Genomic DNA, 14,273 nt, shown 5'->3' with positions numbered 1-14,273 from the left:
TTATAATGAAACTGTGAATTATAATTTTTTAGTTACATGAAGCTGGATGCCACAACTCTTACTCATTTTATGACTAAGAGCTCCTTATTCAATGAGAATTTTTTGTAGTCATTAACATCCAGTGTATTTACCTTTTCTCTGAAGGATTTTTTAAAAATCTCTAAATTTAAAAAAAAATAAAATTTCTTTATCCTTAAACTTTAAAAGTAAAGTTGCTTATATAACTGTCATTTCCCAGTTGTCCTATTTACTTGTCCAACTGATGCTGATGGATGTGCTGTCCTAGGCCAGGCTGTTGTCTCTATTCCAATGATCTCTCACTATCTTTTCTACTGGCAGCTGTAAAGTGCTTTCATCCTATAACGTATTATACTGTTAATGTAATTAAAAATGTAATTTTAATATTCCAATATTTTTACTTTATGTCTCCACATTACATTACCTTTGCCACTCTTTGCACGACTGAGATTTTTTCGTCCTAAGATAACAGACATTCAGAGAGAAATATTTCTTTACTTGATATTTAAGTATTATTTTTGCCAGCATAGCTGAAAATAATAGGATAAGCATGTACCAGAGCTGGCTTTATCCTGGCTGAAGTGTTATTCATCATGTCCACATAAAATAACTATTTTGTAAAGACCAGTGATCTGAAGCTGCTTATAGCCTTGAAGCAGTCCCTCAAGGATAAGTTCTTGAGTTGTTGCTCCTTGGGGTCATATATTAGTGATGTTGATTTGATCTTTTTAACTCAGTCCCCAAATGTCATCTATCTTTACAAGAACCTGTTATTTATGGGTTCAGGAATACCTTTAAATGACTTTGATCTTTTCCTGTTGTTATTGTTTTCTGAGCCTGCCAGATTAGCTTAAAATGAATCTAGTAGCTATAATGCCACCAAAATACAGACACTTGGTTTATCTCCTGAAGAGCAATGTTTGGGTTCTGTGGCAGATAGCACTTGTTTTGAAGGGCTTTGCCCTGAGGCTGCTCTGTATTCTGAGTGCTTTGAGGATGTGTCCAAATGAAATCAATCTTTGACACCTGAACTTAGGTTTTGTGCTCCATTATGGCAGGAGCACTCTGCAGCTCTCAGATTTTCTTCTGTTTCTATCTCTGACTCTGCAGCACGTTATTCATCACACAGCCCTGCAACCCAGTGGGAAAATGTTATTTACCCACAGGAGGAGACTGGGCAGCACATCCCGCTGCAGAGCACGCAGGAGGATGAGTTCCCCAGCGCTGACGCTTTGCCTGCAAAGAGCACTCTGCCCTCATTAGCACGGAGGCTTTCAAGTGTTTCCAAATGCTTCTGCATTTTGAGAAACAGAGATATTCTGTCACTTGACGTTATTTTTCCAGATTTGAATGCTACTTGCTGATAATAAAAAAAAGTTGCTCAGTGCTTCTTTTAATAAATCAGGTAGATCAAGTTCCCGATGTACTCATCTAATGGGAGAAGTTAACGGTTTGTTCAAAAGCTGACTACTGTAGTGAAAAAAACAAACTGCTGATGAACTTGGTGCAATTTGGATTAAGTCTTGAATTAATTATTTCCCAGGAATGCCTACAAGTAAACCTACAGTTTACCTGTAGATAATTGATTGATAACAAGAGCATTAATAATAATATCCCAGCCTCAGTAGCTAATTATTTATTATTTTTTATTATTTAGAAATATTTTTTTATATTCATATTTCATATATTTAAAAGAGATTCAGGTGCGGCAGAAATTTATTGTGGAACAGGAAAGAGGAGCTGAACTGTTAACACTGGAGTGTCATCCCCCCCTCTCTGAGCAGGCTTTGCTTGTGAGGTAACATTCAGATGCAGTTCTGTGGCAGCTGCCCCATGCACGCACAGAGCCTGAAATGACTCACCTAGAGATATGTCCAGGTAGGCAGAGACTAAGACTCAACTGAACTCAACTTAATTTTCAAGGTAGTGTGAATATCTGGAGGCAAATGAGTCGTGTTGACTTCAGCAGACGGCCACACAGCTAAAGCACTGTGCAGTACTTCGAAACCACGGAGTTTCAAATAGCGTTATCTTTCACTGCACAATCGTATCATTTTTCATTATAGTTCTGTGTGTTCCTTTCATGAGAATTATTACATTATCAAGCAGAGCAGAGAAATGAGACATAGGAGTTACAGTTTCCTGCAAAAGAAGTGCCAGATATAATAGTTTTCTCTTTATCACATTCACTTTCTCAGGCAGCCTGCCAGCTATTGTCTTTGAATGAACAAAGCTCTGGAAAGACTTCAGAATCTGAAAATGTCTTTTTCAAGCAAGTTAGTTCATTTAAACTCTTTCTGAACATCATCTACTGCATTAACAATAACACACTCTCAGGTGCACTTAGGAGCATCCCATTAGGCTGTGCCTAATAACTAGGTGTTTGGTGAATGATCTAACTGACCCCAGATTTATAAGGCTACTAGCCTTTTAACCATGATGCAAGACCTGTATCAGAGTTATCCAGTGAAAAAAGTAACTTCAAACAGACTTTCTGCTTCTTATTGGCAGTTTTGATCTGCTTGTTTTGAGGGGCTTATTATATCCACACTTACGACAGGCTACTTTTCCTTTCCTGAAATATTTTTAGGGAATGAGATTCCCATTAATAGATGTCTGAATGGACTTAATCCTATTTATTGGCTATATTAATGAATAAATTATCTGTACTTCCTTGATGGGATCAGTTTTTAGTTTATCTATTTATATAGGAGGAAACAAAGGCTCCAGTAAGCACTGTAAATCATCCTGTTATAGATTTAAATACCCCGTTGAAGTAAAACACACCATGCACTTCACAAGCTGGTTTTTGACTTGTTTGGACTGCAGATGGCCAGCAAGATATTCCCAGACAGCATCTAAAATTCTTGGTCTTTTCACTTCTGCTTTTCTCTGAGGCATCTGAATCTGCTCTTTGTCCACACAAAAGCATCCTGAGTGCAGCAACACAGCAAATGAGTTGAAGCCACCCCAGACCTTCAGCAGCTGGAGCCCTGATGTGAATGACGAGAGGAATGTGTGACCCTTCAAACCAGGTGCAAAGATTTCCTGGTAAAGTGGCTTTATTGATCCCCCTCTCTGATTTTGGAGTGCGAGGGATCTCTGCAGTTCCTGTACTGCTGGGCAGCCCAACAGGGAGAGGGCTACGGAAGGAAAAAAAAAGTCTGTTTCTATTTTTTGCTCTTCCTGAGAGGATCTTCTCTCAGATGATTAGCTAGTTTCAGCTGAAACTGATGAAACTGCATACACTCATAGCATTCACAGCTGTTTAGGAACACTCCACTGGGGTGTCTGAAAGATCTGTTGGAGAAGGCTAGTCTGAAACTTATGTAGGTTTTTCTGCACAGCTTGGATTACTATATTCTTTGTAATTTTGGTTGTTCTATAGTGGAATTTCTAAAGTGATGATGTCACAGAGTGTGTCTTGAATTTTGAGAACTCTATTCTATTCATAAGAATTTTCCTTAAGAATATGCATAGCAAATTTCAAGAGCATCAACATAAGATCTAGCATTAAATAATCTAACATTAAATACGCTTTTAAAGATACAATGTAGCATATTTTTGTATTACAGCAATTGCTAGAGATTGTTTGGAGTAACAAGAAAATATTTAGTTCTTGTTCTGGAGCAAGAGAGATGTCACATACCATGTGACATAATAGTTACTTAAAAAGCTTGTTCTGAGGAAATATATCTTAGTGATTTGGATTTAAAACAGCAGAACACTGAGAAAAGAAATGCTTAAGATTAATAAGGATTGGCTTATCAGGCAGATGTTCAAAACCAGACAGGCACAACCTGTCACTTTGTGAATCCTTTTATGTGATTGCATAGTACAGTGATTTGAATATCAGGCAAACAGACATTTTATAGTCAGCATTTCTGAAGATCTTTGCCTGAATTTGGGACCCTAGTCTCATATTTCGGTAATTTCACTAAGAGATACATTGTTTACTTGGATATTTGCATTTGAAAGCATTGTATTTAATTAGTCAAAGGGAATAAATTAATTTAAAATAATCTTTTCAGATCATGCAGGTAAAAATAATATGAATATTTAAAGTGGCTACTTTATTCTACGCTTGAACCAAGTTTGGGCCTTTTTTAACAAGGAGAAAGCTTTTCTTTTCCACAAAGCAATTCTTGTGGTCTTGTCAATGCCATTTAAATGGACAAGTGCATGAATTAAAGCAGAATAAAAAAGCTATGTTTTATCTTTGAACATTCTGTCCTGAAGTTGTTTTTCACTGAGTGGCAGGTTGGTTTCATGGAAATGACTGGTCTCTCCACCACCCGGCTGGCAGGTCTGCAGGATTCTCAGAAAAAAGCAGTGTAATCTCAGAGCAGAGATCCCCGGGTAGGGACACAGTGCAGTGATCCATTCGCCTGAGGCGATGGGCTGCGGCGGTGCTGCCTTAATCTGGCCAAGGGGCACATCTCCAGGTAAGGCTGGAGGTTTTCTCAGTTTGGGGGACTCTTGGCCACTACCCTCCAGACGGACTGCTCCCCTTGCAATGCAAAGTGTGAGCATGGCAGCATAAAGAGACCCAGAACAAGGAGGAGCAGGCTTCCTGCGACTATTTCTGATCACAATCCTTTTTATGGCTTCTTTTACATCTTTTCCACGTGCAGGAACAATGGGGGGATGGGGAAGGGTCCTGCATCTCTAGGTGCTGCTGTGTGCTGAAAAGGATGTTTCTAAGTTGGTGGGTGAGTTTTCTAAGTTTGTATCTCTGTTTTCTCATAGCTGTAAAGCCATCTGGCAACACTTAACTGTTTTTTTTTATCTAAACCACTTAGCAATTATAACTTGTGTCAAGTTCTTTTTATTTTCATGTTATTCTTCTAGTTTTGAAAGAGATAATTTCATTTTCTCAACATTGCTGATTTTGGAACCTTAGGCTGATACTCACCTTCAAAGTATGCTTACACTGACAGAGTGACATAATCAAGCATTTCATAATTATTTTCTCTTAACATGCTTACAGGCTTCACTACCCTTTTCTCAACCATTTAGTTGATGATTCTGGGCACAAGGAAGAATCTAGTGCATGAAGTATTTCCAGTAACTCTGACTAAAAAGAACCACACTAGTTATTCTGGTCTGAATGGCAAAAGCATTATTTTCTTCACATTTAAACTTCATATGGAGCAAAATAGCATACCTGTGCAGCAGGAGATGAGGCATCACTAAGAATACAAGAAATATGAGATATTCAAGGTGAAGCTCGACGAGGCCCTGGGCAACCTGGTCTAGTTGGGGGTGTCCCTGCTGACTGCGGGGAGGTCAGACTAGATGACCTTTGGAGGTCCCTTCCGGCCTGGACCAATCTATGAATCTATGAAATAATTTCATCATGAGAAGTACAGATGATAGAATGTCACTCCTCTACCCATTATAATTTACACAGGGCAACTTAAACATTCATCTTTATAAAAATAGGTCAGGAATGAGAAGAGCACAGGGCTGTGTTTTTAATCCTAAATACTTACTAATCTTTTAAAAAAAATTTTAGAATGCACTCTAAAAGTGCATTGAGCATATTAAATTGGCCAACAAAATAGCATGACTGTGATCACCACAGCAGAAAACGCTATTCAGTAATCCAGCTGACAGAATTGTTTCTACCTCTGTTTAGTATTCACCTGAAAACTAGATCCATTAATGTAGGAACCATTAAATGTTGTTTCATTTTCCTTCAGTGTTGGTAGTTATATGGCCATTTCTATTAATTCCTAACAGGTGGAGGCTGCCTGTAATAAGCAGGGCTGCTAGTCAGCGGGATGCTGGGCTGTAGTTTTAGGTAAAGAAACGACACAATATGTGACCTTGGTAGGTTACTTGTTTGCCACCCACTCAGTATCAGTAAGTCCTGCTGGAAAATTGAAAGAATAACAGAGTATCACTGAAAATCACATTCTGTAAGCATTGAATTTCCATGGATAACAACATTAGAGCATTTTTAGGAAATAGAAAAAAGATATAATTTCAATTTTGCCAATAGTCCTTGTGCTTACATTCAGTATAAAAATATACATACGATATATCTACATATATATAAAATATATCAAGATATATCAAAAGAAGCTTAGCCAGCAGGTCAAGGGAGGTGATTTTGCCCTTCTACTCTGCTCTGGTGAGACCCCACCTGGAGTATTGCATCCAGGTCTGGAGCCCTCAGCACACAAAAGACATGGACCTGTTGGAGTGCATCCAGAGGAGAGCCACAAAAATGATCAGAGGGATGGAACACATCTCCTATGAAGACAGGCTGAGAGAGTTGGGGCTGTTCAGCCTGGAGAAGAGAAGGTTCTGGGGTGACCTTACAGCAGCCTTCCAGTACCTAAAAGGGGCCTACAGGAAAAATGGGGAAGGACTCTTTATTAGGGAATGTAGTGATAGGACAAAGGGTAATGGTTTTAAACTAAAACCGGGAAGATTTATACTAGATATAAGGAATAAATTTTTTACAATGAGAGTGGTAAAACACTGGAACAACCCACCCATAGATGTGGTAGATGGTCCAATCCTGGAAACATTCAAGGTCAGGTTGGATGGGGCTCTGAGCAGCCTGATCTAGTTGAAGATGTCCCTGCTCACTGCAGGGCAGGTTGGACTAGATGACCTCCAAAGGTCCCTTCCAACCCAAACTATTTTATGATTCTACGATTCTAAGAGGGAAATCTAGCTGTGAGACTCAGGGTATGCCTATGCAAGCACTTAATTTTACATTAAAGGAGTGGATTAGTAGACCAAAAGAGGTGGTGCTGAGCCCCTTAAGCCCACATAACCTGTGGCTCATGGATATTATCTGGCTAGATATAGTCTGGTATCCTGGATTGAACATTGTGACGAAGCATGCAGCTTGAAGACGTTTGACGGGCCAGTTCTTTGGTTCCTATGTCTATGTGCTTTTGTGGTTGCAGTGCATGTAATGCATCTAGGAGAGCAGCTTCCCATTGAGTTTCCTCCAAGATAAATCCACTCCCCAGGACCTAGAAGTGCTTTAGAAGTTCTGAGACATGGGAAATGAGGACACTCAGGGCTTCCCTTCAAGCTTACACTGTTTCCAGCCCAAAGCCACAGATGCAGATGAAGCCACAAGTTCCAAATGGGAGGAAGGACACTGAAAGTATCTGCCTTAGGTTTGAGTAGAACAGAGAGACATTTTATTGGGTTGTTACTCGGTGCGACAATACTAGATTTCATGTAACTGTAAATCTTGAAAGTCTGAGAGACACCATAGTCAAGACACATGCTAGCACTAATGATGAGTAGAGCTGAATAGAAAAATATTAACTTGCTCACCAAGAAAAATTCCACAGACTGTAACATTTTTGCCAAATGCTTTCCAGTTTCTTCCATACAGCCAGCTAGCGATGAGGAATGCTGGGCTCCATGGGTGGGTAGAGGAGGTTGGTGAGAAGACATATTTCACAGTTAACTCCTACAGCCACATTATTTTCACGTGATCCCAGGGAAGCAGATCCAAGGACGCTACCAGTGGTCTCTTCTGGTCTCCCTTCCTTCCTTCTACCACTTCACAGCAAACACACGAAAAAGCCTAGAGCTGTCATTCTGCTGAGACAGACCCTGAAACCTTCAATTACCAACATATCTATTCCTCACCATGGCTTAAAATATGAGAGGTAATATAAGCCTATTCCTTTTGAACTGAGACTTAAAGGTTTGTTAAAAGGAATTGATTATTTTCTGCTTTTTGAGATCTTAATTCTAGGAGTTATTTATTAATGTTTACCATTGTTTGAAGTCTCCCCATAAGACTGCCAGGACAGTCACTAAAAACGAACAATATAATATAATCTTAATGAAAATAGAGTTGTTGAAGAGAAAGGAGATTGGAAAAGCAGTTTCAGCGGCAGTTTTCTTCATGTGTTTACAGAGCAGGACTGTATACCATGCTGTTGTTTTTTTCCCTGGGCCTACTATGCCTAAGGAAAATTACATATATTTGCATTGTAAATTACTATTCAGTGAGGTCAGACACTACAACATTTTCCAGTGGTTCATATTAGGTTTTCAGAGCAAAATACCAGAAAGAATTAAATACTTATTCTATTGCTGGTTTTGTTTATTTTCATGGTTATTATAGAGCACAAAAATTGTTAGCCGCATTTCTTACAGAGTAAAATATGAGTAAAATTGGAAGCTTTTTGCATCCCTAAAAATTTTGAAATAATAACATGAGAATATTGGAAGACAACTCCACAATACTGGACAATAAAGGCAACAACACTTATTTCAATTATTTGTAAATGTCTAGAATTTTATATCATGAAATAAAGAGTAAGGGCAATAGTTTTATTGGTACCAAACTTCAAGTTCCTGTGCAGACACAGGAAAGACAGGGAGACTACTGAATTTAGTGGTGTTCATGGGCTTACTTATAGGTACCAAAATTTGGATTTTCAACCAGGATAAATCATCAGATCTCACTGATTCCGTAGGTATTAGAGATAACTTAGGGTTTGTCATTCTCAGCGTTTAAATCTCATATTCTTTACAGACTCTTCCCTTGCTTTTAAAAATAGAGGTATTGTGTCTGAGGTGACTTTGTCTTCAATACAGAAGTTCCCCACTGGACTTGGACCATCTTCCTGTCCTGTCAGTGGCCAAATGTGACTCAGTGACCGGATAATAATACTTGCTCAGTTCCCTTGAGCATCCTGGCTACCGTGCCCCTGAGACACAAGACATCACACCCTACATGCATAAGACAAAGGCTCAAGCCTCCAGTAATCACATTCCATTTAAAGCTGTTTTGCTACCAGGTTTCCCTGTCAAGGTATATTCTGTCATTTGGAAGTGCTGAGTCAATAATTGTGCTTAACATGTCCAGAGGGTGAGTTAACCAAACTTACACTGCCTATTGGTGGCTTGGCACGTCGGGATCTGAAGACATGACAAGCCTCCCAGAGTTGTCCTCTCTAATATGAAAGATGATAGATAGCTGGGTCATGGTGTATTTTGCTTGCCATCCCTGCTTCTCTGTTGTTCCAGACTACTGCACCTGGCAAAACACTACAATTACAGCTAAAAGAGAGAACTGGCTTTGTACTTTGGTTACATTTGAGCCAATAAGAGTTCTTCTCACCTTAGAATCTGAGTAAGTGAATCTGTGAGAGCGACCGGGCAGTGCAGGACCATGGTGATCTTCTCAACCAAGGAAGTAGGACCTCTGAAGGAGTTGTTCTGGTGCTGGTGGGCAATTGCCAGATATTTGCATGGATCTAGGAGTGTGGCCTCTTTGCACTAAAGAGGGTAGGTTTGGACAAGAGGATTTTCCTGGTTGCCCTATACCTACAGAACAGTCACTCACAACCCTCTGCCAGATCTGCATCTCTGTGTGGGTAAAACGGAGCTGGGCCATGGCATGGCCTTTAGTGACATTTAGGAGTTTGATGAGGGTAAATAGGAGCACACAGGTAGGGACCTCCCACCTTTATTCCAGGAGTGGGGTGAGATCCCTGACTCCAGGCTCAGCACAGCAGCAGGTTGGTGCCCATCTGCCTGATGCTGTGAGATGCAGAAGGTCCAAACAACCCCAGTCCAAACCCAGGCACTGTCTTGCAGGTGCAGTAAGAGGCAAAGGACCTCAGTGAGGGGCAAGGGGCTGGTCATTTCAGACTTGTTCCCCCATGCATGGAGCATGCCAGTGCCACCACAGAGGGTGTGATACTGACCACTCAGGGTAGGGTGTATTAAAAGGAGTCAATGTTGTCACAGCACAGGGACTACAGGATAGCCAAAGCAGGGAACCCCACTCCACAGGCATGCTGTGTCTTCACCAAGCAGACTGAGGTGTCAGGAGTATGGACACACACAGAACGTGTCCATACTTGGGCTTAGGCATGATGGGGCACCTCCCAAAGGCAGCACAGGGCAGGTTTCCCACATGCCATATTCACATAATGCCAAATAAAAAAAGATCTGCACATGAAACTTCTTTTCTCTGCTTGTGCAGAAATTACTACTTTTTAATAGAATAACCATTCCAGCCCTGAGTTTGGTGCCCAGACAAGATGGAAGCTGTCCGACTAATCCTCTTCTGTCACTCTTATTCTATGCCAATGGATGGAGGATCAGTGACCCAAAGTGCAATGACTTGCTCCTGCCATAAGGGCAACACCTTAGCATCTATAGCACCTGCACGCGTGTTGGTACTGGCAGAATAGTCATCTGTGCTCTCCATCCCAGAATATGCAGGTTCTGCCTAAAGTATAGAGCAGGAAGTCTTTCCTTTATGTACACAGTCTTGGTATTTAATTGCTTTGTCTTTATATAACCTTGAGAGTATGTCAGATTCTCACTTTCTAATTTCTATGTAGTTATTGTATTTTAGGAAAAAGTCTATTTAGTGTTTATCCAGCTGTCAGAATCGTCATAGTGTATATACTCAATAAGAAATACCAAGAGACCTCATTTTAAAAAGCATTTTAAATCTCCTGTTTACTGCTAGTGGTTATATATGAAATGGAAGTAAAAAATATTGCCTGTATTAAAAGTGACAGGACATTTGCAGCTGGTTCCGCAGTAATAATCCAGAATGTAGAATCATGAAACAGTATCTCATTTTAAAAAATGCCTCAAACTAGTTTGAAGGAACAGCGTTACAATTGTTAGTGCAAACTCCAAAAAGATTTAGTAGGCAGCTTTGATCTTTTCAGTTCTTGATTCTAAAATATGATAATTTTTACTAATTTGTAATAAAACAATGTTGACAATTTTTAGATAAACCAGCAAACAAAAATGTTACAGGCTGATATGTTGGAATTTTTGTATTAACTCAAAACAGTGAAATGGTAAATAAGGAACATGTGCAGTGAAATGATACGGATCATAAGTACATATGATCATATGATCATATGTACATAAGTACATACTGATCAGAACTACATATGGAAATCTGTTTCTGAAAAATTTTAGCATCTTTATACTTGAAAATACAGAAGGTATAAATGAATAGTTCTTCATTGTGTACAAAAATGAGCTAACTGCAAAAAATTCAGATTACGTGACTGACACTCTTTACACCCTGGACAAAAATTTCAAAAATATCTAAATGACTTACATGAAAGTCACTGGTAATTAACCTCCTTTATTTCTTGCATGCTTTTGAAAATACTTAAGGATTCAGGCTAGAATTTTTATGAGTTTGGAATTCACTCCTGAAGCTAGATTTTCAGAAGAGGTTAGCCTTCACCTCCCACTGAAATGCTAGAATAAACAGTCTTATTTCGAGAGTTCAAGAGGACAGAAAGTCAAGCTCTGTCAGAGCTTTCAAAGGTTATTTGAAACAGTAGTAAATATTTCTCAACCATTTTAATTAAAATAAAGCAAGGAAGAAAGAAATTTGTTGAGAAGGTCAAGATTAAAGATAATCTTGGAAGGTCCTCCAAACTAAATGAGCACTAGTTTCACTTGTCAATACAGATAATGACGTTGAATTTGGGGGCAAAAGCAGGACAGATAATGGAAATGGAAATTATCTCAACTTAAGTGGAAGCAAAACCCCAAGACATTGGTGAATTTTGACCAAACATAGCTGTCTTAAAAAGCTTTGAAAGACCTGCCATATCAAGTCGCAGATTCTGCAGCAAGGTTTTTCTAACAGTATATTGCATGTCCTGTTTAACAAATGTTACCATGTTTAACAAAAAGGAAAACCCAGGACATAGGTGGTTCGTTTGCCGTGATCTGTTTTGTGGCACTTAAAAGAATGATGACTTTTTATCATTTACTGCAGATCCTAACTTTGTTATAAGGAATCATTCTGTGGATGATTGGCACAGCTGGCACGGAAGCACATGGAGCAGCTGTTCTTCAAGTCCTTCTAAAATAACCAACTCAGACACTGCTGCCCAAAATTACAAGTACTGGATAATACTGCCCAGGTAGCCCAGTGTTCCACATCCATTGCCTAGAGAGCGGTGTCCTGGAGAGTACTAAAAGTAATACCCATATTTAAGAAGGCAGACAAATACGATCTGGGTCACTGCAGGACAAAAAACTGGAGAAAATTAAGGAGACACGTTCATAGGAGGCTGAAGTAGATCAGTGTTGAAAGGGAGTATGCAAGCAGATTTCTTGCAGACTTTGCTGTGGATTACATCTCAGCCCTTACCATGCTTAATGTTTCCATGAATGAAACTGGCACATCTTATGCTGACAAATTTGCTGGTGACATGAAATGAACAGGGACACCGAGGAATATCTTCACCACTTACAGCAGGAACTTGAAGACCCTAAGGCCAAGGATCACAGGGAATGGACCAGGTGCCATAACCTCAGATCTGTATTGATCACCTTTAACTCAGGTACCTTACTTCAGCTGCTTAAGAAGTCTGATGCCCAGAAGCCAATAAAAAGAGACAGAAAGAGGCCTCTTCAGAGGGCAATTCTGTTCTGAACCCTCGCTAGGAGTGCTTACAAATGCTTACATGTCTTCATTCTACAAGGAGCACACAGGCCTAAGCAAACTAGTTGGCTGGGTTCAATCCAGGACTTGGAGACAGGTAAGAGGAACTTGTGCTGCAAGTTAGAAGGTAATGAATGGAAATGATCATGAGGGGAGGTAACAATGAGCTACCAGCATGAAACAACAAAAAACAGTACTAGGCAGTATTAGTTGTACATGTAGTGGAGTAACAGTGCTGTTATAGAAGGCGCTCGTGACTTCTCACCTTTGGTATGGCACATAACGCTTGCCACTAATGCTCAAGAAGAGTTAATTCTGACTTGGAAAAGCTGCAGCATGGCACCACTGGGATCAAACACAGTGTGAAAGGCTTTGCTTGTTTCGCCTGGCACAAAGCAGGCTAAGGAATTGTATAGCTGCTTAGAAATATATATAGGGTTAAATGCTAAGAGCAAATAAAACTGTTTATGCTAAAGAACAATGCTTGCAGAAGAATAACTGGGGGTAATAAACTAGACACGAGTATCTTTTAACACTGAAGTTACTGAAACAAATCTATGCACAGACCTGTCTGGAACAACTTTCTAGAAAGAGTAACGAGAACAAAACTTTTTCACATGTTTAGAATTGAATTAAACAAGTTTATGAAGGGGATTTATGTGTCCTGTTTGCCTGCAAGGGCAGAGAACTGGCTGCAATGCAACTGACTAAGGAGATCTTATCTTCAGCGCTAAGCTCTTCTGACTATCTGTCAGTAAACACAGAAATGCGAGTTGCTGGTTGCTGAAATATCTAGAAAATCTATTCCAGCTGTGTTGCTGGCTAATTTTAAAAAAGCAGTCTTTAATTTAAAAATTAAAGCCTGTATGTATTTGGGTATTGAATAAAGATCAGACAAAAATGACAGTAAAAAGCACAAAACCTCCTCTGTATGAATCATGTATCCTCCATGATTTCTGGCTGGATTTACCATTCTGAGGGCCGTCTCTCATTCATACTTGGGAACAGAAGCAGCTTATCATGCCGTTGCAGTAATCTCACTATCAGATTGTGATCTGTGATCTGCTTTTGCAGAAGTGAATACCAGGAGGAAACTTCAGATCCTTCAGTCTCCAGGAAATGAGTCATATAACCTGGGGACTACAAGCAATCTCCATTGTTATTGACAGCCCCTCTCTACTTCCCATATCTTTTGCCTATGTGTTCTTCACGGCATATGGCTACCATGTGAAGAAAAGAGACTCCTTTGAATTATTAGATAAAACAGTATTGTCCATGTTCAGACTCAAGACTGGTGGTGTGCTCTCTCTCTGATGGCATTTTTTTGTTATTTTCTTTTGTTCAAAAGCCAGGACAAGGTAGGGAAGATGGATGTTGAGGGAGCTGGAGAGCTGGGGATACATGGTGAAGAATAAGTCTATGTTAGAAGTAGACAACTAACAGGTAAATGAGAGATGCAGTCACAAAGATTCAGGATACATTAAAAAATAGGAAAAACTAGTGGCTAGTTAGAAATCTACAGAAGACACCATCATTAAAGATGTGAATCATAGCCTTAATCACACAGATACCTGTGTGCTTTAGTGGGGTTTTTTTGCAGTCTTCTGTCTTTTAAACTATAAATTTTTCAGGGCAGAACCGTGTCTTTCTAGTACTGCAGTCAGATTTTTTTGATCAGAGTAATTGAATGTTTACAAAATGGGAAAAAAGAGTAGAAAACTTCATACTTGTCAAATAAATGGCACAGCTAACAGTTTTTTATTATGACTTCATGACTGGTGAAATCTTTTGTTACTGTTAAGGAAAACACCTG

Source organism: Numenius arquata, chromosome 1, assembly GCF_964106895.1.
Source record: "Numenius arquata chromosome 1, bNumArq3.hap1.1, whole genome shotgun sequence".
Classification (NCBI taxonomy): Eukaryota; Metazoa; Chordata; class Aves; order Charadriiformes; family Scolopacidae; genus Numenius; species Numenius arquata.
The sequence above is the reverse complement of the archived record's forward strand: the minus strand, read 5'-3'. Positions refer to the sequence as shown.